The 24,524-nt window shown below is 41.5% G+C and overlaps 1 long non-coding RNA gene across 1 annotated transcript; it reads left to right on the plus strand.

Annotated features, from left to right (window-relative positions):
- Window positions 1–6,441: 6,441 nt before the first annotated feature.
- On the plus strand, window positions 6,442–20,067 carry LOC121140234. Its single transcript, XR_005877026.1, has 4 exons — window positions 6,442–6,606; window positions 10,308–10,379; window positions 16,527–16,654; window positions 19,840–20,067. It is a non-coding gene; the product is annotated as an uncharacterized LOC121140234 (long non-coding RNA).
- The last annotated feature ends 4,457 nt before the right edge of the window (window positions 20,068–24,524 follow it).

Consider the following 24,524-nt stretch of genomic DNA (forward strand, 5'->3'; position numbering starts at 1 on the left):
TTAAAGCAACCTGGTTTTTTTTTTTTTTGTGGGGATGCATAAATGAGTTCCTGTTTTGTGTGGGGTGGAATTAGAACTCTGGGCCTCATGCCTCAGTTTACTTCTCTGGGCTCCGGTCCAATATATGACTTGGAACTCTGATTCTCGAGATTTCTCATTTAAAGAAACTTGGAATGGCCAAGAACAGCTTGGGAAGTTTTAGATTGTATCAACTGTTAGGAAACTACAAACAAGTGGCTGTTTCTGGCAAAAATGATTACTTGATTAAGTTTTACTTCTGGTGATATTAGTATCTGAATCAACAGACTGGGAAAATAGATTGTTTTTCCCAGGGTGAATGGGGATCTTCCAATCCATTGAAGGCCTGAATTACTTAAAAACCTAAGGAAAAGAGGATTCTCTCTGCCTGTCTCTTTGCAACATGAGATACTGGCCTTTCTCCTGCCTTTGGACTCAGACTTGAACTATCGGCTATCTTGCTTTTCATAGTTTTAGATTTGGAGGCTTGGAGTGATCCCACTTACTCTAGGATTTCTGATGGCTGAGGGCAGATGTTGGACTTTCTCAAGCTCTGTAATCACCTGAGCTTATTCCTCATAGTAAATCAATCTCCCTCCCTCCCTCCCTCCCTCCCTCCCTCCCTCCCTCCCTCCCTCCCTCCTTCTCTCCTTCCTTCCCTCTCCCATGTCTGTCAGTATAGACATATATTTACTTATTATGTCTCTCTAGAGAACTCTAACTCATCCCTTCCTGCAGCCACACAGAATAACATCCTAAATCGATTGTTATTTGAGCTAAGGAAAAGGCCCTTGGTGTTCTCAGGAGCATCAAGCAGGGATCCAGCTTTGTGATAGCAATGGCATAACTTTCTAAAGCACATCTAAGGATGTTCCTGACAGATCCCAAATGTACAAACCGTTACCTGTTATTAAAATGGTGGCAGACGGCTTGTGTTGTGGAAGTGCAACCCTCTGTTGCCCCTACTCCACCTCAGGGGTGTGGGGATAAGGCGGGGTGCTGAACTCAGGCTCACTGTAAAACAGTGTTAGAACTAAGGCTCACTTGGGGGTGAGGGTGCTGAATTCAGGCTCACTATGCTTCTTCCTTTCCTTCTCAACATGTAAGACAAATGGCCTCTTTAAGTGTCTTGCCATCTTTTAGAGACTGAAGAGTGAAATAGCTCTTCATATCTAAAGTTCAAAAAAGCTTGTTGTTATTGCTTTAGAACCATTAAGTCTTGTGACAGGTTGTTTCCCAAAACATCTGCAGTGGTATGTCCCCTCCTGTGTACTTCTTCAGAACCAGACTGATTTATATTAAGAGGTGGTGTTTACCTCTCTCGTGGGCATGATACTTTGGTTTCAATTCCCAACACCTAGAGGGGAGGGAGCATAGTCATGTACACCTGTAGTCCAAGCTCTCATGAGACTGTCACAATAAGACCAAGAGTCTAAGGACAGCCTGAATTCCACAGGAAGAGTCTGTCTCAGAAATAAGTAAATAAGCATTTCTTAGGAGTGTGATTTAGCATTTCTCTGTCTGAAATTAGAATGGCATGCTTTAAATACAAATTATCTGTCAAGGTCCTTCCTGTAGAGTTTAAATTTAACTCAAGAGGTATCTTCAAATCTTGTCATCCTGTCTAAAACTTAATTCCTTTGTTTTCAGGGTCTTGAAGGTGCCTCCCTTGCTCCTGTGTCCAACACACATCTTGTCTCTGATTATATCCCTCATGTGTGTTCCTGCCTGGGTGGCTGCTCTGCTCCCCCCTTTCATCTTTGTGGGCTTAAATTACTTTCTAGAAGTCTTCTTTCCAAGGGAGCTGTAATGAACACACTCAACTATACTTAGGGATAAGTTCAGTTAAAATGCTTTAAGATCTATTACATACATGAACATAATTCAGAGAGAAAAAAAAACACCACCCTGAAATCTGTTTCATCTTTAACCTGAGTATTGAATGCTCCGGTTTGTTTTCTGCTATAGACATTGAAGAGTAACGAGACTTTGATTGTTGTCATCTTGGAATGTAACGCAAAGATGTTGACTTTGGGATCTAGCCCTCTTGCCTCCACCCCACCGGATGTGGTCTCATAAGTCTTGTTGACATTAATGAATAGTTTTGTGTGCACAGCACAAGGATAAGAGAGACAACAGAGGGGTCAGAGTGGCGATTTCTTCCCTAGAAGCATGAACCACAAACTCTGTCCAACAAAACAATCACTGGCATAACAATGTATGCCATTGCTTTTTCTTCATTCTATAGGGAGATGTTGTAAGGTCGCTTAATTAATAGAATCTTTTGTGCATCACATTCAGAAGAGCCTTCCCCTTTCAAGGAGGAATCTAACAGCACAGCAAACATATGCATTTCTGGCTGCATTTCAGGCCATATTTATTAACTAAGTGCTAGGGTGGAGTAGGGTTCTCTTGCCAATGGGATTCATAGGACACAGCACTTGAAAGCACATCAAGGACTGAACCATGTCTGCAACAAGCACAATTGCTGCCTGTAACTCCAATGGAGTCGGTGCTGTCTGCACTGACGGCATAAACCACAGGCTAACTGAAGAACTTGAGGCACCTGAGATTAAACACAGTCTCCCAGTATATGAGGTGCTGCGACCAATCTCCAGAGCCACGTGAGTTTAGAGAAAATAGCAGCTGGTCAGATGGAGGCCATTTCCGACTTTCCCCCACCATTTTGGGCACAGGGACCTTCCTGGAGCTGAAGTCTTCCATATCCTGTTGTTGGCAAGGAATAGCCTATTCACCAACAAGTCTACTTCACTCCACCCACCCTTTGCAAAACAACATTTTTGGAAGAAATCCAATGACCTATGAAACTAACACAAGGAATGTGCCAGGTAATTAAGACACAGGCAGGTTTTCTTTGGTGCCTCTCTGCCTCTGCACACACTCCCTCCCACCTCTCCCAGCTTCCAAAGTCAGAAATCCTCCTCCTCCTCTTCCTCACTGCCCCCCTCCCCAGACAGTTGTCCCCCTTCCCCTCAACTCCTTGCTGAGTGTGTGAAGACTAGGAGATTGGAATCAAAGGGTTCATGTCAGGTGACAAAGCTGGCACATATTAAACACTTAGTATTACACAGTCACCCCTTCAGAGTGCTCCAAATCCATCAGTCATCATGGAAAAATTAGAAGCTTTACTGGGTTCCTGCCTCTCCAAACAGATCTTCTCAGCTCCTTAATACACTCCATAATTCACCATTTGAGAACAGAGCCTCAGACCAACAAGACTGTCTCTGTAACACACTGTCAGGCAACTTGGAAAAGACAGAGAGGAACAAGTCAAAACAATCAGCAATTTCATTAAGGGGATAAGATTAATCTTGAATGATGCCCAAGTCTGACTCACATTGTCAATTATATATGATCTCCGTGAGCAGGCCATTTTCCAAACTCACTGAAACAGCTGCATGTTTCAATGGGCTGAGCTTACCCTATCCACTGCCCTCTGGCTGTTTTTGTTGTGGATTATGTAATTTATTGAGTGATGCAATAAGGAGAAGAATACTTTCTACCTGTGCTTTGTACATGATGGTGTCCAACGATTAGGGAAACGGGCTAAATTTGGCCCAGGACCTTGGATTTCAACACCCTAATTTGCTCTGTGACCTTAGGCCTATTACTTCCCTCTCTGCATCCGCTATAAAATTGATGTGGAGCAACTATGCTTACCTCTGTCATCACTGGATCTGAAACAAACTGTAACTGCCATTCGAGCAAGTACTGGTCCTTGAAACAAATACCCAGAAGATTTGGGCTAAGATTCCTGGAAAGTACACAATGGGCATTATCTCAAACAACAAAACATTGCCTTTATGATTTATCTTTGCCTTTAGCTATAGGAAACTGTGTTTAAAAGGGGGCTCATAGGTGATGATACTTGGAATGGAGGAGGAGGAGGAGGAGGAGTTCAAGAGCAGTCTCAGCTGAACAGCAAGTTCAAGAATAGCCTGGACTCCTTTGAAATAATTATAAAAGAAAAAGAAACTTACATTTTTAAAAATCAGTGTCAAGTAGAACAAAAGGAATTAAAGAGATCTAGGGCCTGTTACATGCAAAAAAAAAAGTCACATTTTTTAACCCCAAGATGTATTCTACAAGATCAATTAAAAATTATGTCATAAGGACACTAGAAGAAAACTGGTTAATATTTTTTAATAACCTTATTGCTTTCTTACGGATATCATAAAATTCAGATGCCACAGAAGGAAACCTGATGAATTCACAGCAGAAAACTGGAAAACTTCCTTGAAAAACCATGTATACAGGAAGCAAACATTATCAAAAAAATGGAGGCAGTGTGTGCATCTAACATGCCAGAAAAGACAAATGCCTCTAACATATGATATGCCTTTTAAAAATCAATACAAAAATTATGAATATATAATCAAGCAAAAGATATAAATAGGCAAAAGAAAAAAGGGGTAAAAGACTGACCAGCATGTCAAAAGAATCACAGCCTTGTTCATAGTGGACACAGAAGAAAGACAAAACCAATGTAAATCCTTTTGATTGTCAGACAGACTAACATATCAATGTTTTTGCCACCCTCAACCGCTGTAGTGTGGACAATAGACTGTACAGATCCTGATGGCTTGTGTGGTGCTTGGAAGAGTTGATAAATGGACAAGATATATTAAAATTTATTTATAAATTTGGTAATTCCCTTTCAAAACTTTTTAGGAAGACATGCTTCCAAAAATATTCAGAGACTATTTACTTTAGCATTGTTGGCAATAACAGAAACCCAGGAATATCTACATGGTACAATACCAATTCTAGACCATAAGAATTATAGCAGGTCTATATATAAGATGAAAAAAGCTGTTGAAGGTTTGTTTTTAAGAGAAGAAAACAATGTCCAAATTAATAAATGTAGAACATCCCATGTAAAATTTAAAAAGGGATCTACAAATAATATAAGCGAGAAGACAGAGGAGTTTAAAGACAATGGACTTTTGCTATTGTCTTAGAATCTTGGCTGTTTCAATGCTTACAACAGTTAAGTGGTTTCCCCATATTCTAAATAGCAGTTTTATATTATCATTCGAAACTTTCTTTCAATGAAAGAAACCCTATATAGTATCTCTTAGCATGCCCTGCACCTCGTCTCTATCTAAGAAGATATGAGAGCTTGACCAGAGAAGGAGAGGGAGACTAGAGACATGTCATGCTCACATTTGAGTTAGGGCTCCATGGACTTCCCCACATCCAGACAGAGGCTGCCTAGAGAGAATGAAAAAAACACACCTAGGAGAGGAGAGAGGCTCACCAGAGGGAAACACTGCAGCTTCCCAACCCCTCAACCCTGACAATAGAGAACACTCAGAGCTCCTCACCTGCTTCTCCTGCACCAGAATAGTGGAAAAACTAGTTGTGGCGGTTGCCTGGTGTTCCTTAGAGCATGTGCATGTGTACTGCCTGGAAAGAAAAGGTAAAAGCCAGACTGAAGATATTTGAGTTACCTGTCTTGTTAACGGGACAAAATAACCGACAAAAGCAACTTAAGGAAGAAAGGATTTTTTTCACTCATAGTCAAGGGTATGGTCAATCCTGGCCGGGAAGGCATGGCAGCAAGCATTTAAAATAACTGGTCACATTGCATTCACTTCCAGGAAGCAGAGAGCAATGAGGGCTGGAGCTCAGCTCCTTTTTCCTGTGTATTCAGTCTAGGAACCGAGCCCATGTGCCGCCCACATTTAGGGTGAGTTTCTCCACCTTGAGATTTGTTTCTAATTCTAAATCACATCAGGTTGCCTACCCAGATAAAGTGTCACAACTCCACTCCTTGTCAACCTGACTCCGAAACATTTCACTTTTAAACCACGCCGTGCACCCCTTGTCAATACTAACCATCAATGCGGGTGTCAGGAATGACCTACTATGTTAGAACAAAGAAAACAGGCCGAGGTGGGTGGAAGGGTCCAAGCCTTTCCAAGGAGCCACACAAGCATCCCAGAAAGTGTTCAGATCTGTGCTGTAGAAAAGTCCTTTTACAGACTGTGGCTTGCTGGGGCAGGACTGGCTCAGGAGGCGTATCCTGTGAGAGCAGGAAAAGTGTAATATCCATTTGGGGCAAGTCTTTAGAGGTTTGGCTGAGAGAACTCTGACAACAAACACTAGAAAAGCCCCAACTGGGTCTCTGGATACACCCACAGCACAACCCCATGCAGGAAAAATCCAGAGAGAGGTGTCTATCATTTAAAAGGAATATGTCCTTTTAAAGGGATTACCTTTTCCTTTTCTCCATGTTTTGTTTGTTGTTTTCATTTTGTTTTGTTTTGTTTGAGACAATGTTTCACTATAGCCCCAGCTGGCTTGCAACTTGCAGCTATCCTCCTGCCCCATTCTCATTAAGTGCTGGGATTACAGCCATAAAGTACCCTGTTTCGCTAAGATCTTTTCTTTTTTTACTTTGCCTCCTGCCCCTCCCTCTGTCCTGAAGGATCCTGGGATGCGGGGAGGGGGAAGGGGGGATGGAAAAGCAAGGTTGAGAAGAGGAAAGCCAGATGCTACACTCCCTTTCTCCCTGAAAGTTTCTGAACCAAGCCAAGCCTAACCTCTGGCCATAAACAAGAGGTAAGATCTCTAGATTTCTATCAAGAAAAGGGTGAGTGTTTTAACAATAGACAGGTTTGGAAAAGCTTCAGGATCTGCCTTAGGTACTACCCAGGGGCCATGACAAGAGGAATGCAGAGCCTGAAGGGCTGGATTAGGAAGGAAAAAGGCCACTTTCTCATCTCTTTATTGCTATACAGTTCAGTCATGTGCTAAACATTCCTCAAAGGGTCAACAAGAAGCTGTTAACTGAGCTTCAAGGATTAGGATGTCACACAGGAAGCCCCCCCCCCACCGTCCAGACTTTGAACACCTTTAAAAAATTACTCAGTATTTAAGATGGTTTAAATAGGGAGCCAATACACATCTTGTAGCCACATGAACTTTCCTGGGGCATTTATAACATCTTTCCCCGATCCTATCCTTCAACTTTTACACAGTCAACTGCCACCTACTTGGCCTAACTGGCTAGCATTAAGTAGAGTTCTCTGGCCATCTAGTTGTCCTTACAAGGCACTAGAACCTCTTGGCATCTATCCCTGCAGTATTCTAAAAAAAATAAAACAATGTTTGAGAGGGAGGTCCCACACAGCCTGTGCTGTGGCTAGCCAGTCCTACCTAACCAGTGGCATTGTGGAATATTCCTTAAGCCTTGACAACTGTCGTTAGGGCTTCTGGCGCATTTATGAAGTATACGCATCACAGTACATTTCTTAAGCCTTGACTGACAGTTGCTGTCAGGGCTCCTAAAACATATGTCACACAGCAGAAGGGGGTCCTGGTATGAACAAGCCCAGGTCTGGAGAGTTCAATGGCTGTCACTAAGACGCTCATTCATCCACCTATCACTGTCAGTCAATAGCCAGTGTTTTGATTGATTGTTATTACCATGCCATGAAGTAGCAAATAAAAAACTGACAAGGCTGAGGAAAGAAAAATGGCCTTGAGTGGTTCTTTTGCCTAAGAACTATTTGGTTGCTAGGCTGTAGTATCTCTATGTCAAGACAGTTATGAGGATATTCTGTATCCCCATGAAGACTTGTGGCTGTGGTAAGGTACTCTGTTGCTTTCTAGAATGAACTGCTCGCCTCACAGCTCTGTGAAAGACAGGATCCAAAACAATGTCAAGCTCTGAGGCCTCTGTCCCAGCCAAAGGTCTCAGGCCTTTGAGTGACCACAGTCACACAAATAGAGCCTCTATATGAATACATCACTGTGTCCCCCATCCCCCTTTCCACTGAGAATAACCTTGTTACTCTTATTGCCTTAACTTCTCCAAAAGCTATGGGTAGTGAGAGAGCTACATTCTGCAAGGTGGGGAGAAATAACCAGCGAACTTTCCATTTGTTTCATGAAGAAAAGTGAAGCCTGCCATGCTCCTAGCAATGAGGTGATCTTTTACCCCAAATTGAGTCACCCTTCCTGCAGAATCATTCAATAACATTGCCAAGAGTCTACTGAGTAGTAAAGCCACAAAGTATACTCACAAATCACCTCTCACCCTGTTGGGGTCAGGAGGCTATAGATTGTGAAAAAGAAATAAAGATGAAGGTATGAGTGCTCTAAAAAGGGAGCAATATTCATTTATCTTCTAGAAATTGATGGAGAGTTTTCCGGAGTTTGGAGACTACCTCTTTAGTTCCTTTTCTGTTTCTCTTATTGCCAGCTGTCATGGTACTTGCACAGAGTGGTATTTTGTGGATGCAGATAGAATTTTACAGTGAATTTATAGGTTGTCTGGCAGTCACTGTGGTGGTCATCCTCGTTCCAATCAGCTTTTGACAAGCCCACCCAAACAGGAACTTCTGGCCTTCAAGCATCCTGTTCTCAAAGATAAACAAGATTAAGACAGGGTTCCAGGACATTGCCTAGGCCTTTTCATGGACAGCCTCTTCTCCAAGGCATCTACCAAGTTACCTTCTTAGCAGCTGTCATCCAGGCTCCAGCTAAAGAGCCAGATTACAGCTATCAAAGCACCATCGATAAGAAGAGCCAGTTCAGACCCCCCTGGGAGGAGGCAGTAGAGGCTGAAAAAAGCAAAATGTGGGTCTTGACTTCTGTCATTCACCTAAATGGCAGCCTGAATGGTCAGACACCAGGATGACTCAGGTCATGAAGTCAGAGCCAAGCAGCAGGAGGAATGAAGATGGAGGAAAGGGCATTTCAGTAATTTGACTACTTAAAAAAACAAGGTGGGGGAGGGGAGCTGAAACAAGTGACTTCTACTTCCAGCAGAGGAAAAAAAAACAAAGCCAGCTTCTTTTCTGGTAGAATCTCATGGTGTCTAGGGCCTTAATCAGCTGGGTCATGCCACAGGGCTCTCAAAAGGAGAGAAATGACTGACAGGAAAATTAACCTGGATTTTGGAATGTGCAGGTGAAGATAACTCCCTCTGGCCAGTTACCACAGGACTGCCAGGAAAGGAAGTTGCACAAGACTGAAATGTAACAATTAATTAACAATGCAAAAGAGCCCTATCTGAAAGGGAAGGACAGGAAGCTCTCACAAGCCTATAAATTATTTCTGCTTGTTGAGTGCTAAAAGCACAAGTTCTAGACGTATATAAATAATATATCCCTGTAAATAATTGAAAACATAAGGAAAATTACATAAGCAGAAGCCAAATCTAAATTTAGCAAGGCCAGTGGCTTTTAGAACCCTTACACATTATGTTTCTCCCTAAGCCCCAGCACCTTGGCTAGGGTTGGGGAGGTGTGGATGGGGTTAGGATCATAAAGAGAGATATTTCATCCTATCATAGAGAACTGACTATAGTATTTCCTTTCTCTGGCTTTTTAGTTTCTATATCATTGTTTTTTTAGTATGAACAAATGAGCTGTGAAATCCCTTCCAGGCTTGGCTTTCTGTTTTTGTGCAAATACTAACATCTTGTAGCATCACAAACATCTCTTTGTAATTTATGATAGGATACATCCTTACGCAGCACTTCCTGTAGTGACTTGGGAATCTTGGTTTTTCTGGTGTGTGAGCTAAGAAGTGACTATCTTTGGTCAACTGAGTATTCTGTAGCTACAACCTTTGTTCATGAATTAGCTAGTTGTTGTTCTCTTCTTGGGAAATTAGTTTGTGGTCTGTTTCCTTCAGAGGACGACTTCACATGGTACCAGGACCACTGGTGTAAATTAGATAAATGGGTTTCATTTTCTTAGTTGTCCAAAGTACATGGGGAACAAGACTCCAGGCTGGTTTTTTCCCCTAGCACTGGCTGCATTCTTAGGGATGACTTATCAAGTTGCCCCCTGATTAATGAAAAAAGAAAAGTTAGATGCAGTAGGAGTTTGGCAAAGTTTCCTTTATCAGTGATTGTTTATATAGAGAGATAATGACTTAATCACAACAGCTGCTATTTAGTATATAGGAACCAGTTGATAAGCGCACACATTATCTTTGGTCTTAACAACCATCCGGTAAAGTGAATAGTATCAGGAAACTGAGTCTCAAAGGTTAAGTATATTGTTCATGACCACATAAGAGACAGAAATAAGAACCTACGAGGGTCTCATATCACCCCAAACCCAATGATAGCTTCATCACACTGATCCTGAGTTTCGTTTCAGACAACAAACACACTGAGATGTCTAAGTCCACGATGGTAATACAGTGGTTCCCCAAGTTGCAATATTTTAAGTTTATGTGGAGACATTTCAGAATCTTGGACCCTTCTTTCTTATTGTCCTGAATTTATACTTGTCTTTATACAGAACTACAACTTGAATGTTTGTATCCCTCCAAAATCATGTTGACACTTAATCTCCACTGGAACACACTAAGAGGTAAGGCCTTGGGGAGTTGACTAGTCCTCAGAATGAAGATCAAGAGAACACTCAACTTCTGCTCTGGCATCTTGCACCAAGTGAAGGCACAGTGAACAACAAACCACTTTGGGAGCAGAAACCAGGGAGCAAACATATCTTGATTTTGATAGTTGGGTTTCTTTTGCCAAGATGAGACACCATGACTATGGTAACTCTTATAAGGAAAACATTTAATTGTGGGGGCTTGTTTATAGTTTCAGAGGTTCAATCCATTATCATCATGGTGGGGGACATGGTGGCATACAGGCAGATGTGGTGCTGGAGAAGTAGTTGAGAGTCCTTCATCTTGCAGGCAACAGGAAGTGGTATGTCTCACTGGGAGGTATCTTCAGCACATATGCGACCTCAAAGCCTGTCCCCACAGTGATGCACTTTCTCCAACAAGGTCATACCTATTCCAACAAAGCCCTACTTCCCAATAGTGCTACTCCTTATGAGCTTATGGAGGACAATTACATTCAGACTACCACAGCCTCCAACTGTGAGAAATGATTTGCAACTGTTTATAAATTACTGCGCCTCAGATATTTGTGTATGAGAACAAATGAACTGAGACATTAGTATTACCACAGTTTACTCAACCATAATTTAGGATGTATTTGCTTTAATCAAAGCATTTTCCCCTTATAGTGCCAGATAGCTGTTAAAATAAAAAGAAAAGGAATATATTGAGCTATAAATCTCACATCTTACCCTCATTTATATTTCTTAGCATTTTTTATTCATCTCCCTTAAATTGATCATAGTTATTAAATCAATGCAAATTTATATGATCATTAGCCACATAACTCTTAGAAACCAGTTGTTTAAAATAATAAAATATGGACTTCGAAACATGGGAAAGTGGAAATCAATTTTGTTATTCCAATTATAAAGAATTTAATCCATCCTGGGGTGAACAGTAAGTAAAAGGAAACACAAAAATTAGGTGTAACTCAAGTGAGAGTAAGCATTTAAACCTATGAACCACAGATCTAGAACCAGTGGAAAGGCTAAATGGCAGTTTGCTTTTAGTATAGAATGGCTTTGTAGTATTGAACAAAATATTTGGGGCACCAAAAATTGTTTGCATTTGAGGCAATGAAACAGGATGAGGTGTGTTTAGTGAATGATATTAAAAGAAATAATTCTTAAACAGCAACAACACTGCACTCATATCAAAACATTCAACCCTTGCTGGCCATCATCACTGTGATTGCCTGATCTATGACCTCTTTGTCTCCAGTTCCACGCTCTGACTGCAACTGTCACTGAGTCACACAGCCTGCTCTAGGCAGGACGCCAATTTGATTACAACAACTGCTTGTGCCACAGAGAAAGTTAGTTTTCAGGGTCCTAGCAAATGGTTCACCCAGGCTCCTGGTTCTAGGGCATAAAGTTTGGTTGTTATTCATAAGTTGAAAAATAAATATCTGCCTAACCGAATAAACCAGCAATTTGAAAAATGCATGTAAGTAGAGAATCTAGTAGCCAAGACAGACTGAGGAGACCCTAGACTGTCATAAGCAGATATGAACACAGTCACCTGCCTCAAAAGTACTATGTCTGTGTGTTCAGTACCTTTACAATCTTGTTTTTATTTTCTAGGGTTACAGTACTACTTGCTGATTTTTGAATACCTTATGTCTAGTGCATGGCATATGTAAAAATAATATTTACTTAGCTGAAGTGGAATAATGAAGACACCTAGAGACAGCTAACTGTCACCTAGCTTTATTCGCCCCTAAGGTTGTTCATATTCCTTTGGCCTTTACAATTGAACTATATCACTCTACTTTATTTATCTCTGCAGAAACTAAACCTTCAAAAAGAAGAACAAAGCCAGGCATAGTAGCACATGCCTTTAGTACCAGCACTCAGGAGGCAGAGACAGGCTGAGTTCGAGGCTAGCCGGTCTACATAGTGAGTTCCAGCACACCCAGAGCTACATAGTAAGACCCTGTCTAAATGAATCAATAAGTAAATAAACAAAATCTTATCAAATAATATCATATTCTACTAATGTAAAATACAAACATGGTGTCACTAGGTTGTGCTAGCTACCGTAGCGGCTATGCAGTACACTACTCCATTTTCATATTTCTGTATTGTTCTTTTTCGGTTTGGATCTAAAATATAAGTTAGGACATTAAGTTATCCAAACCTCTGGAAAGGAATACTCCTCTATTTGAAATACACCTCTATCTGATTGATAGTGTATTTGTTTTATTTAAATAGCTCACCCAATAAATTCTTATTAAATTGCATTAACAGGTAGTTAAGGGAGTAAAAAAAACAATAATAGCAGTTGCAATGTAATTAATATTTCTTTGTCTCCACTCTGATGCTAATGGTGAGCATATATTAGCTCACTTGGTTATGACAACAAAACTATGTGATATCACTGCACAGACTATAACTGTTACAGAGGTTAAGGAATGTATTCAAGGCTATCCACCCAATAAGTAGAAGTGCTGAAGTTCAACCCGGAGCTCTTAGGCTCTAAGGCTTAGTTAACACACACAGACAGAATCAAATTTGTGGGTCTGGGGTCTTGGGGCCTGAAACTACTTGAATAGTCCTAATGGAGAACAAGACTGGCCAGGCCAAGAGCCCCACTTTAGTGAGGCCAGCGATGACTGTGCAAGCAAAGTTGACCTTGGCAAATCCCAGTGAGTACAACTCAGTTTAAGAGTCTGCACTTTTTTAGTCATCTTCACCCTTCCTTCCTCTAGAACATTCTTCTCCCTGCTCAGCCAGTATTTCTGTTTTCCATAGATTTCTTGGCTATATTAGGAACTTGCTTTCTTCCTCATAGTCTGAGTCAAAACTGGAATTTTTCAGAAGCTATTCTATCAAGAAATGAAGGAACAAGGACTGGTAAGCTCAGTAAGGAAAGGTGAGCTTACCAGGTAATTATGAGGGCATGCATGTGATCTCTAGTACCCTAGGAAAAGAGCTGGGCACAGTATACCTGTAATCCTAGCACTGAGGAGTTGAAGGCATGAAGATCTCTGTGGCTTGCTGTCCAGCCGGTCTAGCCAAATCCATGAACCCCAGGCTCAGAGATACACCCCATTTCAAAATGTAAGGGGGTGGGATGGTTTAAGGAAGACAGCTGAAACTGGCCTCTGGACTCCACATACATGCTCACCTACAAATAAAACCCATGGAAATACTAAGTGGGTGTGGCAACCTGCCTATAAGTCCAGCTTCAGAGATGGAGACATCTGGTTAGCCAGACTAGTCTTATCAGTGAGTTCTGTGTTTGTGGAGACCCTGCCTCAATGGAGAATGGTTCCAGACATCAATCTTGTGCCTTCACACACTTAGACAAACACATGCACACATACTCACTCACAAGAGAGAGAAATAAATAAACAAAATTAGGTTATTAATATTACAGAAAAGCAAGTAACTCAGTATTAAAGGAAAGTGATCAGAGCCATGCATGCTTGACACAAATCAGCACTGCCTTCTTGTAGGTTCAGTAGTTAGATAAGTTATTTCCTGAGAAGGCATAAAAAACTAGGACTTCAACACACTTTCTAAAATGCAGTATCTGAGCACTCCTCCTGAATCAGTCTCAGGCAAGAATGGTACACAGTTAACCTTCCAAGGGGAAAAAAAGGATCTGTTGGAATCTCCCATGTCAGTGAATGCATGCTCATAGTGCTCTTTGAAGCATGGTGTAGTAGTCTGAATGTGATTGGCCGCCATAAGCTTACAAGGATTGGCATTATTAGGAGGTGTGGCTTTGTTGGAGTGGGTATGGCCTTGTTAGAGGAAGTATGTCACTGTGGACATGGGCTTTGAGGTTCCCTATGCTCAGGATACTGCCCAGTGTCTCAGTTGACTTTCTGTTGCCTGTGAGATGTAGGATTCTCAGCTACTCCTATAGTACCACCTCTGCCTCTATGCCACAACGCTTCCCACCATGATGATAATGGACTGAACACCTAAAACTGTAAGCAAGTCCCCCCAACTAAATGTTTTCCTTATAAGAGTTGTTGAGGTCATGGTGTCCTTCAGAGCAATAGAAACCCTAGCTAAGACATATGGTGTCGTCTGGAAAAACACCAGTGCTGTGTCAGTCACTTCTGAGCCTGTACATTGCTTTGACCTAGCAGAACTACAGGTGGGCAGTTATTCACCTTGGGCCTGGAGCAGCAGGAACAACCCCTGGAGGCGGACATGAAATGCTTTCACGGTGCTCACCTGCAGTCTGCCCCCTGCCTTCAATACACTCTGTGAAAACAGCCCCAGAGAAAGCAGACTGAAAGACAGTCCAGAAAGCGAAATCTCCTTCCAAATGACCTCCCCTTCTTTGAAAGAAATGCTGTTTTGTATTAAAGCAATTTCTATAAAGAGATAGATGAGAAGTAAGTAGTGAGAGCTATTTGGAGGAAAAGAGAGGGAACGATATGATTAGAGAATAAAGGATACTTTTTTTATAAGGATATCAATGTGGGGGGAACTAACCCATTGGATAATATACAGATAATAATTAAGTCTGTTTCTAATGACCTGAAGGATTTACAATGTCCTTTAAAAGCAGGACTGTAGGAAAATGAAGGTTGATTGAACAAGAAACTATTGATGGGTGGCAATTCCTTCCATTCCTTTCTTCCTTCTTGTTCTTTTGGTGGTACATAGGATCAAACCCGGGTCTTGCACGGGCTAAGCAAGCAGTATTACATTACTAAGCTACACATGTAGACTAGTTGTTCAATGGTTAATTAAAAAAAAGGTCAACACTTTTTTTTTGACTTAATGGATCACACTTTAAACAAAATTAATGTTCTCTTTACTGAGTTCATATGAGGTCTAATCCCTTCGGTTATGGATCTTTCCAGGAATAATTAGGATGTGGAGCTTGATAATTTCACCTTTAACAGGTTCTTTGGTTAATTCTGATGCACTCCCAAATCCAGCACTGTTGGCACACTGTTTAGTGGCTACCTACGAGTGTATTATATATACTGATATATCATATGCATGGGACATTTAATCTATGTTTTCGCCACTGTAAATCATGATACACTGTCAACCTTCATAATAATAACTAATATTCATTGAATGCTTTCTATGTGCTAGCTGGAACTAAATGTTTATGTGGTCAGGACAACTTGCTACTGAGATGAAATCATATGTATTTTAAAGGTTTTGATGCCCATTTCCAGCCGGCTATGCCAGCAGATTAGCTCTGAGGCCATTTCGTACTTTTATGACGAAAAAACACTGATGACCCTATTGCGTGGAGACTAATACTCAGCTATCAGCTCAGTAAGCACCCTCAAACAGCAGCTTATTCAGCAGACTTAGGAAAGATAAAGCCCTGTGTCCTGGCTCCAGCAGCAGATCTTAGCTGCTATTGTTTCTAAAAGTAGCACTCCTGAGTGGTTGCTTCCAGGAATGTCTACCCAGACTGAGCAGCAGAGACAGTTGGCTGTCTCTGGGAACTGGCACATTTCATATGCTGTCTCTTCCAGGACCCATCAAGGCATAGCTGTAGCCAAGGGAACACAGAATGTGGAATTACTGGGCTCAAGATATTTTTCTTTTTTTTCCTAAATAAAATCATAAAGCAGAAAGAAAAAAACGCTCTGATGTGAGAAAAAAATTGTAATAACCTAAATAATTTGCCGATAGGCTCGTGTTTGAATACTTGGTCCCCAGCGAGGGGAACTGTAGAACTGTTTGGGAATGAGGAGGAGGTATGGCCTTGATGGAGGAGGTGTGTCACTGGAGGTGGGCTTTCTATAGCATCCCGGTTAGCTCTCTGTGCCTCATGGCTGTGCTCCTGCTTCAGCACCGTGCCTGCCTGCCTGCCTGCCTGCCCGCCCGCCTCCCTGCCTGCCTGCCTGCCTGCCTGCCTGCCTGCCTGCCTGCTGTCATACTCCCTGCCATGACTGTCATGGACTAACCTGGAACTGTGAGCCCAAGTTAAACACTTTCTTTTACAAGTTGTTTCATCATGGTGTTTTGTTTTTGTTTTTATAGAAATTGAGTCATAACTAATACATCTCATCCTTCTTTTCCTCAGTTTCTGCTGTCATGGTGTTTTGTTTTTGTTTTTATAGAAATTGAGTCATAACTAATACATCTCATCCTTCTTTTCCTCAGTTTCTGATGCATTCCATTTGTGGAGAACCGCAGCTTATACTCATCACATATTTATAATACCTTAGCTATGAGGTGGGGCAGACAGTCACTTGGAGGCTTGGTGTTCACCTATGTAAAGCCAATGGAAGGTAAGTTTTAGCCACCTAAAGAGGCATTCTTATGTGACAGGGGCAAAGCCTTATAGTACTAATGTTCAGAAAGCAAGCCGCTATATTTGGCTTTATTCATATGGACTTGAAGCATTGAATAACCACTTATTATGAAAAAGAATACTTTTGAAACTGGGATGAAATTTCTCCTTACATGGCTTCTGAAACCCTTTAAAGAATACAGTACAGTAAGACTATAAGCAATTTCAGTTCGTATTATCCAGTCTGTATTATCTTATAAATTAGCAAGCTAAGGCTTTTTAACTCTTTTGGGGGGCCCGCCACCCAACTCCCAAATAAATCACACAAGAGTCTTATTACTACTTTTGGACACCCAGCCTTAGATTGACTTGCTGCTAGCCAGCTTTTCTTAAATTAAACCATCTACCTTTTCCCTCTAGACTTTTATTTTTCTTCTGTATATCTTACTTTCCTTCGTACTTTGTAACTGGCTGGGTGGCTGTGTGACTGAGTGGCTGTGTGACTGGGTGGCTGGGTGGCTGGGTGGCTGGGTGGCTGGGTGGCTGGGTGACTGAGTGGCTGGGTGGCTGTGTGGCTGTGTGACTGAGTGGCTGTGTGACTGGGTGGCTGGGTGGCGGGTAGCTGGGTGGCTGGGTGACTGAGTGGCTGGGTGACTAAGTGGCTGGGTGGCTGTGTGGCTGTGTGACTGAGTGGCTGTGTGACTGGGTGGCTGGGTGGCTGGGTGGTGTGTGACTGAGTGGCTGGGTGGCTGGGGGGCTGGGGGGCTGGGGGGCCGGGGGACTGGGTGGCTGGGTGGCTAGCCCCTAGTGTGCTCCTCTCCTTGTTCTCTCTTTGCTCCCCTTCCTTGCTTGTCTTTCTGTTTCTCCTCTCTGCCTGCCAGCCCCACCTATCCTTGCTCCTGCCTTGCTGTTGGCAGTTCCACTCTTTATTAGACCACCAGGTGTTTTAGACAGGCACAGCAGCACAGCTTCACAGAGTTAAACAAATGCAGCGTAAGCAAAAGTCGCACACCTTAAAATAATGTTCTACCACAATTATGAAGAAGGGGAAGCAGGAGAGCACTGGTTTAATCTAAGACGTGGTGTGGCCAGGATAAGAAATTCTGCTGCTGGTGTTTCCCGAAACCAGCTGTGTACCTCAGTGAACATTCATGGAGAGCTGCTGAGTAAAAACACAGAACACCTGGGAACCAGTTCTGGCTTTCTCACTGGCCTTGGAGAATCCACTTTCCTGAGCCTCTTTCATCATTAGTTACACGAAGGGCATGGACTAAGTGATGTCTTTGGCAAGTATGGGTCGCTGTATTTGCCAAGCTCTAGCTTAGCAGGAGAGCTGCCCCTGTTCAACTCCACCATCCATGTGTCACGTCTGCTGCGCGGCCTGTGTCCGAGAACGTGCGGAGGGTGTCGGGTATTGATAACACAGAGACTCGTTCAATGATATAAAGAGAACTTTAAACAGGCTCCAAAAAGGTTCAAGAAAAACTTCCTAAGAAAGGCTCCCACCAGAGAAACTTCTGCTCTCTCCTCTCCCCTGGCTGGTTCTGCTCTGACACCAGAGGTGGATGTGTGTGGGTTTTTGAAGGTGCGGTTAGTCTCTGGACAAGGTCGAGGTCAGGGCGGTTTCCGTGGGAAGGCCTTTCCCAGGAACTTATTGTATCATTTTTAGTAAACAGGTTTTTACTAAACATTGTCTTACAGCTGCCTACTCCCAGGCAGAAGGGGAAGTGGCCAGGAACTTATTGTATCGTTTTTAGTAAACATGTTTTTACTAAACATTGTCTTATAGCTGCCTACTCCCAGGCAGAAGGGGAAGTGGGTCTCTGCTCAAGGTCTGGTGTTCCCACATCCATGTAATTACAGTGGGGCCACACAACTTACCGCCGCATCAGTCAAGTCTGACTGACCAGGGATAGTGTGAGTCCAGGCAGAAGCATTCCTAAGCTGAGCCAATAGGAGATTTTTTTTTTCCAAGGAGTTTCAGAACTGGTGCTAGAAAGGTTCTCTTGGCCTCTTACTGGAGTCTGAAGCTGAGACTATACAGACCTGCAAATAATTGGTAGCCACCTTCAGAGATTTGATCTGAGTGGTAAACATAGCCGGGAAGGAGAGAAGACCTTTGGTAAACTGGTCAGACAGAATCACTTTCAGATCGGTGATCTGAGAACTGATGTGTACCGTGATCCCACAGAATCATGTTAATAGTAAATCCCTTATTCAGAAAATTAAATAAGCCACTTGGCCAATAAATTATCTATTAATTGAGATGACAGTAGTTATGCCCAATATGTTTGCATATCTTTTTCATGCTCAGGAGTTGATTTTTAAAGGGCAGGCCAGATAGGAGCATTCCACACGATGGGAAATAATTTAACTGCAACAAACTGAAAAAGAGAATGTCTGCCAAAGAGGCAAGTTCCTAGAATGGGTACCAGAGCTATAGACTAAGTTAGGATGCCAGGAAGTTAAAGGATGTGTTTTCCTATCTGAGTATGAAAGGTAGACAGAAAACAGGCAGTGTATTTGCTATTTCCACAATCCCAGGGAGGCTAGAAGGCAGGCACGCTCTCTGTCACTATTTACAATCTGGGTACCTGGCTTCATGTAAGTTCTTTAAACTTGACTCATTATTTTTAAAAAGGAATTAAAATATCTGTTAGCCGTTCCTTTTCAGTTTTGAGCTCGAGATGAATACTGCACTGCGTCCCAGGCATGAAACAAAAGGTTCCATCTCCACAAAAGATCTTGGTTAAAAGTGAAAAGGAAGGAAATAACTGATACTTTAGAAATTGTTAAGTCAAATTTATATCAAGTAATTACATAGTATGTTTATAATTTACCTTTATGTTTATGATTTATGCCCCCAAGGTTTACATTCATGCTTATACAGTTTCTTTACTGAGTGGTAGGAAAGTTTTGCATTTTCAGCTAGTGAGCTTACTACATATTTTAGCAACTCGTATAAAAGCAGCACTGCAATGGAATTACAGGCCTATTTCACTGGGACTCTGAGATAAAGGTCTTCGTAAAGAAGTGTGGGGAAACTTTTATGTCATGTGTTGGATCTGAATTTTTCTCCTGATGGGTAATGAAGAGAGAGAGTCCCCTTGCCTGCCATGCTGTACTATCTGATGGATAAGAACCATAGCCTCCTGTTACTGGCTCATTTGTCTTTATGTGTAGGTCTGCGCTGTGATTGGCATCTGTCACTGGTCAGACAAGAAGACACTTTTAATGGGGCCTCTGAAGAAACACAGATCAGCCTTTTGTCCTAATTTGATGTGTGCAGCAAAGAACAAATGACCCCATGACTCCAGTGGTCTTCTGAAAAGGCTGGGAGAGTCTCAGGGACTACACAGAGCTACATCCATTTAAATTTAGGGGAAAAAATTAGAACTTTTTACTTGCTCTTCATTGCATTCATTTTTAAAACTTTTAGAGTTTTTATAATTAAAAAAAGTATCACTAGAACAATATATTTATAGTATTTATACCTTGATTTTATTTACTTATTTTAAGGTTACCAATGAGAACATAGCTGATTTTTTTAAATGGTCTTGGAATAGGTAAAATCAGATGATGTTAATAATGTTAGATTTGGCCAGACTCAGAGAACATTAATCCAGGTCTTACTATGCCTTTTACTTGTGTCTTAGTTAGGGGTTCACATAACATGGTGACGTGCAGGCAGACACGGTGCTGGAGAAGTAGCAGAGTGTCCTATATCTTGACTTAGAGGTAACAGAAAGTTGTCTGTCTCACTGGGCATGGCTTGACTATGAGACCTCAAAGCCCATCTCCAAAGTGACACACTTCCTCCAACAAGACCACACCTACTCCAACAAAGCCACACCTCCTAATAGTGCCACTTCCTCTGGGGGCCAATTTCTTTCAAACTACCACAAATTGCTTATGCAATCGTGAGTAAATTCCTTACCAGACTTCTCAGTTTTCACATCCACTAAATAGATTTATGAGGCTTCATGATCTAATGAATGCAGGACTGAACAGAATATGAGGCACAGAAAATTTTAAATATTTATAAATTTCAGTTACTACCACTAAACACTTAAAAATTCCTTATATAAATATTGTAAGTTATCATCAATAAATCTGTAAAGTCAGTTTTGCTAAGGTAATAAGTATTCTAGTCTAATTGAGGGTAATAATTATTCTTCAGATAGTTTAAGTAGAATAAAGCTTCTCCTTCTTGCTATTGTTATCTCAGCATCTGCTGTGTTTCATTTTAATCCATGGCTTTATAAAGAGACACCCAAATAGTATCATTCACAGAATACTTATCCAAAGAATTCCATGGCCAAAGAGAGAAACCCTGGCAATAAATTGCACCCAAATACATTGGCTTGAGCCTTTATACTATTTCTATTTAACATAATATTTTTGAATGAATGGTCTGAATTTAGGTCAGACAGGAAGGAGTTGAAAGCAAGGAAAAATAGAAAATGAATAGAAAAAAGAAGCTCTGTGTGTCCCCTAGACTTTGTTTTGGAACAAATTCTCATACTATCAGAGAGATGCTAGGTACCAATGTCTCTCAGAAAACAGGGTTCCAACCTTGCTGTTGCTGACATCTTGAGCCACATAATTTGCTGCAGTGGGGGACTGTCCTTAGGAGTGTCCCTGGACACTTCCCACTAGATGCCAGTGACATTCCCTCCTACTCAGCCCCTGAGCTGTGACAACTAAAGTTATTTCCAGACATCACCAAATGTCCTCTGGATGTGTGTGCATGTATGAGGGGGAGGGGATAGAGGGGACTTTTTCCCAGATTAGGGCCACTTGGATTCCCTACTACCTTTTCTATTATTCATAAGGTAAGCCGGTTCAATGAGTTAGTGAGCCCCTGAAAACCCAGTTCTGAATTGTATGATGCTTCCAGAATGCTTTCAAGGAAATACTTTCCAATTATTTAGGAACTTTGGAAGAGTTCAGGTCCCTTAGAGTTTCTGTGAACTGGAGGATTTCTGCATGTGGGTGTGCCAAGGGCAGGGAAGGCTTTTAGTAAGACCAAGCTGAAAGTGTAGGGCAATTGATTAGGCGTGAATGATTTTTGTTCAGTTAGCTACGGGTTCAGTTGGTAGTATAGGAGTTGGAGAAGGAATTCTCACCATTTCTTTGCTCTCACTGTTTACTTTCTTCTCCCTTCTGTTTTCCTCCTGGACCCTCACTTTTTCTTTTCTCTATGTCCTGTTTATAGTGTCTTTCCTCTCTGGTACTGTTTTAGGTACACTCTGGTCATGAAGACCCAGCGCTGTGGTCATGAAACCAGATGGCCTGACTTTGAAACAGAGCTCTGTTACTTTCTTGTTGTGAAACCAACTCAAGCTTATTTAACCTCCATCTGCTTTCATTTCCTTCCTACTGAATTGAGGATGATACCAAGAGTACCTCTTCGTGGTGAGATGAACATGAACATATATGAAGCAAGTGGGAGTGAACCAGAGCAGGTGGTGAGCATCCAACAACATTAGCTGTTACCGGCCTCTCCACCAGCATAGACCATGGGTCACACTTGCAGAGTACAGCAACACCCAGCAGTCTGTATCACTCTGGAGAGTTATTGCTCATTCTTGATTTGGGAAAGTAGACATGGGGTACCTGCCTCCAGGAGCTGACTTAACAGCTTTATGCTGGGGCAACAAATGTACCTGTAATGGCTCTATTGAATTTCTTCCTAGAGAATAAGCAGAGTTGGCGTGTACGACTACAAGGCACAGTGTATTCTGTGTGCCCAGACCAAAACATGAAATCATACTAACTACTGGAAAGAAAATCTCGCTGAAGAAATGTCAGTGACATTAAAACTGGTGATTAGGGAAGTACAAAACAAAACAAAACCAACAATACAGTATTTAGGTAGGGTGCCACATTAATAAAACTTAAGAGACATCAATATCCTTTATGTGTGTGAATATAGGGAAAATGGTACTGTCATTCAATACTAATGAGAAAATAATTGGTTTACAAAAACATGATTTAGAGGGAGGGCCGTACAGTTCTATCTTTAATTAAAATGCTTATTCTCAAGGCAGCTGTAGTGTTTTTATTCAGGAGGCTGTGGCAGATAGGACCTACATAGCAAGAGCCAGTCATCAAATAAATAGATAAATAAATAAGCAGAAAGAAAATGCTCTTACTTTTTAACTCAGGAATACCACTTACATGATTTTTTTTCTGAAATATTTGTCTTTAATTATAAGTATGCTTTAGGGTAAATATACAAAATTTCATGAAAGTGCTGTTTCTCACAGGAAAAAAAAACCTACTAGTAAGCAATGATTGATACAGAAACAAATCAATAAATAGATGCAGGTACCTGTACCAGGCTTTTTCTTTTGGGCCACCAAATCATGACACAGAGACTTATTATTAGTTTTGAGTGTTTGGCCTAGCTTAGGCTCATATCTGACTAGCTCGTTTAACTTAGATGAACCTGTTTCTCTTTATCTAGTTTTACCTCAGGGCTTATTACCTTTTTTTGTATATCTTACTTTCACTGCTTCTCTATGTCTGTTTGTCTGTCTGGAGACTGCCTGGCTTCTTGCCTCAGGTGTGTCCCTTGTTCTCTTCCCCCATTTCCCTCATTCTTTTTCTCTTGAGCCTAGTTTTCTCCTCCTGTTTAGTCTCTCTGCCTGGCAGCCCTGCCTATCCCTCTCCTGCCTAGCTATTGGCCAGTTAGCTTTTTATTAGACCAATCAGGTATCTTAGGTGGACAAGCTAAACCACATATCTTTACATAGTTAAACACCCATTCTTACATCATTAGACAAATGCAACAAAAACACTCCTTTACACCGTCAAAGTAATACTCTGCAGCATTAATAAATGTAACATGTCTTTTACATAGTTAAAATAATATTCTACAACAGGTACCTCACTGTTTAGCCACATTACAAACTGTTGAAAAGAATAAACACTGCTATAAAGCATTTGCATGGTATAGTGCAATAGTGCTATAAGCAAATCCATGTTTACTGCATGCACCTTTGAGTATCTAGGAAAGGGTCTGAATTAAAATATTCTCAACTATTAGCAGTAGTCCCTTGGAGACATGTAGACTTGGTGTCCTCTGACTCTGCCTTAACTTCTGACAGGGTTCCTAGTGTTTGCAAGGAACACCTGATTTAATTTCTTAATTTAATTGTAAAAACAATTTAACATCATTTTCTCTGCTCTCTGGGATTCCTGGGGGGTGCTGTATCTTGGTTACTTTTCCTGTTTCTGTGATAAATCATCCTGACAAAAGCAACTTAAGGGAGAAAGGGTTTCATTTTGCTCACAGTTCTGGATCTAGTTTATCATGGCCAGAGTCCTAGCAGTTGGAACTTGAGACATCAGTTCCATAGCATCTGTCGTCTGCAAGCAGAGAACGGTGAGTGCTTGTGCCCAGCTCATTTTCTCATTTTGTACAGATCAGGGTCCTAGCCCAGGGCATGTGGGCAGACCTTCTCCTTTCAATTAACCTACTCAAGACAATCCCTTATAGACATGCCCAGAGGTTGGTCTAACCTAGATAATTCATCACTGTGTGCTGAAGGCTTATCCTCTAAGTGACTCTGGGTCTTTTCAAGCTGACAGTGAACTTTAACCATTAGAGGATGGAAATCTCATATAAATGTCCATGTCCACTAAACCTGAATTGAGGCCATTGTGATTTTCCATTTGATATTATTTTCTGCCCTTTTTCTTGAATTATTGTTAGAATTACACATATAATGTCTCACGTTCATATGAACTTCCTTCAGATTTCTGGTCCACAGCATGTGATTCCCATCTACTAACATTGCTGAGAGTTCAGTCTAGACATTTGGGGAAAACAAAATACATTTTAGGGTATAAGTTGCCTG

The sequence above is a fragment of the Mesocricetus auratus genome, unplaced genomic scaffold, assembly GCF_017639785.1.
Source record: "Mesocricetus auratus isolate SY011 unplaced genomic scaffold, BCM_Maur_2.0 Super-Scaffold_100004, whole genome shotgun sequence".
NCBI classification, from domain to species: Eukaryota; Metazoa; Chordata; class Mammalia; order Rodentia; family Cricetidae; genus Mesocricetus; species Mesocricetus auratus.